This window comes from Chionomys nivalis, chromosome X (assembly GCF_950005125.1).
Source record: "Chionomys nivalis chromosome X, mChiNiv1.1, whole genome shotgun sequence".
Lineage (NCBI taxonomy): Eukaryota > Metazoa > Chordata > Mammalia > Rodentia > Cricetidae > Chionomys > Chionomys nivalis.
In genome coordinates, this window is record NC_080112.1 from 98,812,720 (window position 1) to 98,817,463 (window position 4,744).

Consider the following 4,744-nt stretch of genomic DNA (forward strand, 5'->3'; position numbering starts at 1 on the left):
TTTCAGGATCAGGATGTGCTGCTTAAGCCTGAAAGGGGTGTTGTTTCCCCTAGAAACAGATATGCACTCCATTGTGGGCCACCAAGTGAGTGCTGAGAACCCAGCCGAGGTCTTCTGTAAGAGCAGCAAGTCCTCTTAACCATGGGGCCACCTCTGAAGTCCAAGTCACCAAATAGTAAATGTAATTAGTATTTTTCTACTTTCAATAGACATCTTCTTATACTCGGGTAGGTCCAAGTTTCATTATTATTTACCAATCCAGAAGGTTTCATTTCTAAGTTACTTAGGTTCTCAATCCCAACCACTGCCCTACCCTGTGTGCAGGAAAATACAACAATCTGCCATTTTAGACAAATTTATATATGCTGGAAGGTATTAGAATAGAATCAGAGTTTAGAGACATCTGGCCTTCATTCATCATGCATATATGTTTAAATTTATCAATTTTGTTGCCAGTGATAATTGTTCATTCTTAATATTAAGTGGTGTAGCAATGTATAGCTACACTGAAATTTTTATAATTTATTTTTATTTTATGTGTATATAGATTTATCTACGTATAGGTATGAAGAATACATGCGTATCTGGTGCCCATGGAAGCCAAGAGAGGGCAATGGATCCCTTGGCACTGGAGTTACAGTTGGGAGCTGCCATGTCAGTTTTGGGAAATGAGTCTTTTACCTGTTGCCTGTTGTTTAGGTTGTCTTCAGTTTCAATGTCTTGTATATAAAGCTGGTGTGAACTGAAATAAATAAATCTTTCGAAGAAAATATGTTCTCTTTCTCCAGGTTATATATTTGGTGATGTGATGGCCATATGACAATCAACATATCAAGAAACTGAGAAATATTTTTCCAAGTAATCGTCCAGTTGTCCATGGCCACCAGCAGTGGGCATGAGAGTTTCATCCTCCACAACCTTGCCAGGTCTTCGTATGACAAGTCTTTATTTCTGAATATTTTGTGGGGGTGTCGAGAGTCCCCTCAGAGTCACCTGTCTCTCTTCCCTAAGTGTTAAGCATGTTGCTGCTGTATGTTTGTCTTAGTGGAGCATCTACTCAACCTTCTGGCCAAGTTTTAGTTCCTGAATTGTCTATTTTCTTAGCGGCTCTTTTTGAGGTTTTCTGTATTCTGGAAACAAGAAGACTGTTATCTGATACACAATTTCAAACATTCATTTTCCCAGGTAAGAAAAATATGTTTCTATCATATATTTGGAAGAGTGGACATTTTCTCACTTTATGGAGTTCTTAACAATACAGTTCTTCTTTAATGAAAGGGGGTTTGTTGCATCTAAGAAGTTTGTCTGTAATTCATTCAATTGTTTTCTGTTACACGATTCATTTAGATTTCTTTTGACTATTTACTGAGTGTCTGCCTCATTTCTTTTGACTATTTACTGAGTGTCTGTAATTCATTCAATTGTTTTCTGTTACACGATTCATTTAGATTTCTTTTGACTATTTACTGAGTGTCTGCCTGTATGTCTGTGTGTGCCGTGTGCACATTTGAGTGCAGATGTCCACTGAGACCAGGAAAGACTGCCAATTCCTCTGGATCGGGAGTTACAGGCGACTGTGGGTCACCATATGGGTGCTGGAAACTAAAGTCAGGTCCTCTGCAATAGCCAAAGGCACTCTTAACCTCGGAGATGTCTCTCTAGTCCTGTGTAGATCAATTGTTTGTTTTGGGTTGACTTTTGTATCCTGAGATAAACAACTTGTCTATATTTATATCTGTCCATGAGGATGTCCACTTGTCCCATAATAAGACAGAAAGACAGGGCATTGAAGGGGCTATGAGAGGGAATACATAGCCCCTCATCCTGTGATCATTTTTACATTTTTAGAACATTCAAGAAGCCTCAACCCAACTGATAAGCCAAAATTACCTGCAGATATGATGCAACTATTCCTAAAGACATCTCAAAGTAAGTTTAAAAATAAAAACTAATAAACTAGGGTCTGAAGATATGGTTCATTCGTTAATATCACTGGATGTCTTCCAGAGGATCCAGAATTGATAACCAGCACCTACCCGATGGTTCACAACTGTCTGTAACTCCAGATTCGAGATATCTCAAACTTTGGTGCCCTCTGTGGGCAGTAGGTACTCACTCATGTGGTGCACAGACTTCCATGTGGAAAAACATTAAACAAATAAAAATTAATTAATTAATTGTGCTTACTTAGGACAAGAATACTTGTAGAATCACATATTCACCTTACAATTTAATTTACTAAAAGAAATTTTAAAAGGGATAAGAACATTTCAAAAGATATTTTTTTATTTTTGACTTTTAAATAATGTAATGTATATTATTCCTAATGGGAAAACAGAACCCATTTAAAGACTCAAAGTATTCTTACATGTAATTTTAAAACAATGTAACTTTGAGAGCCATAAAAACTTCACATTTCTCACTTTCCTGCCCTCCTCACACACCTATTGGAATGACACCTAATCTCACGTTTCTCTCTAGTCCACACTCAGTACTTCATGCATGAGCCACTCCTAGTCTATGTGATCTACTGTCCAAAGGATTAATAAGCTCACAAGGTTTGCTTCATCCTGGCTTTTCCTGAAATTCTTTTCTGCAGCTTAGATCCACCTTTACCAGGGTCAAGGTCATCAAAAGGACAGGGTGATCCTCAGGCTTCTGGTCACGGTGCTGGGCTGTACCTCCCTACCACCACCCAGAGTCACAGAAAAACTCGGTGAAGAGCATATGCCTGCTTCACCGAAGTGTCTTTGTGTCTTTGCTAAAGGTGTTCCCTCACACGTGTGTGACTCTTCTGTCCCCTTCATATTCTTTTCTGTCTTATTGTCATTACCAATCAGGGACGCTGTCTTCATTTCTCTAGGTTTATAAGGAGTTTGGAAGTCAGGTGTTCATCCTCCAAGTTTGTTCCTTTTCAAGGTTGTTTTCAAGCTGCGGTTAGTCATATTCCTATGAGTTTGAGACTCAGCCATTATTTTATTAAAAGTCTGTTGAGTTGTGTTGGTATTGCACTGGAACTATAGGTCTGTTTGAGGAGAACAGACACCTGTATCTTCCATTGCATGAAGGTGATTGTAGCGTGATTTGTAATTGGTCTCAATAATAAAATCTGGAGTCAGATATTAGGGGGTTGAATCTATAAGATCAGAACAGCAAAGCAGCCAGCTTCCAGTTCTTTCCTCTATGAAATTCTCAGACCGAGTGGAGTATCCTGTCTCTACAAAACCTCAGACTGAATACCTGGAGCTCCTGCCTCACCCCACCTTATATTCCTCTCTTCAAGTACCCTGGGATGAAAGGTGTGAGCCACCACTGCCTGACTCTGTTTCTGTTTTAGACTGGATCAGTCTAGTGTAACCCAGAGTGGCCTTGAACTCCCAGAGATCCATTTGCCTGTATCTCCTGAGTGTTGGGAAAGGTGAGTGCCACCACTGCCTGTCCTCTATGGCTAACTAGTGGCTATCTGCACACACTGATCCTCAAAGCTTTATTGCCATGAAACAAACAAAATATCACCACAGTCGACGAATCTATACATCTTTACTCTCCCTCAGCAATGCTTTGTCCCATTTAGTGTCTAGGCACTACAGAGAAGCGGGCAGAGTTTTCCTAATTATTTCATATTTCCTGATGCTATCTCCAGTGACGGGGATTTTATATTACAGCTTCCACACAATTCACTGTGGTCAGCTGTCTGTGGGTAGATTTTAACAGAAGCTCTCTTCTATGTTGAAATGTTAGGTTTCTTTCTCTATGATGAAAATGTCCTTGATAACATATATTTGCTTGTGTTTCAATTTCAGTATTTTGAAGTTGAAAGTGAATTATGAGAAAACAAACAAATGTCCAACACCCATTTGGGGGAAAATTTTCTAAGGCAGCCACATGCCAAACGTTTGCCCAAATGGAATCTTTGGAATCATAGAGATAGTCCTTTACCTCCCAGCCAGCTCCATCACGGAGGTGCTGATATCATGTGTGGAGAGAAAGAAGGGGATTCCTGTGAAGATTTAGGTGTGTATGTGTAACTCCAGTAAGGTTCGTATTGTCAAGAATATTTAGATAGTCATTTTCATAACATCTAATATAATTTTCCCAACACAAAAAGGACAAGGTTAGTACTCGTGTGTTTCCCTGTTGTTTTCCCATCAGTCACACAGATTTTGGCAGTGTCTGATGTGGACTGTGTACAGAGGGGGTGTTTTATGGATGGTTCTTGCCATGTTGATTATTACCATGACACCTGCTAAGTGTTGCTGTGTTACCTACTTCCCTGTGCAGTTGCTAGTCTACAAGCATTGCTTGTATTTGAGGAAAGTTCCACTTTTTTCTCTTTTGCTTATTAATGTATTACTCGTGTGTTTGTGTCTACTCAGAAACACCCATTATTAAAGGAGTACTCCTTTGTCATTATTATATATTGTGATGCTTAAATTATCCCATAACGTGCCCGTGCAAGGACACACATTCAAGTGGACCTGCTCTTCATGTGTTATCTGCTTAGAATTCTGGATTATCTGACCACCCCTGGAAGACAGTAATCACCAAATGCTTCTTGTCAGTGACACGTTTACTCCTCTGTCTGTCAATGTCAGGTCTCTTCTATGAGAAGAACAGGAGGACTGCAGAGAGAACACGCAGAAGGTTGACAAGAAGCTGACATGAGCCCTTGTTTCAGTATGTGAGAGTCGTAAGTGCCACTGGTGTGTGTGTGTGTGTGTGTGTGTGTGTGTGTGTATAGGAA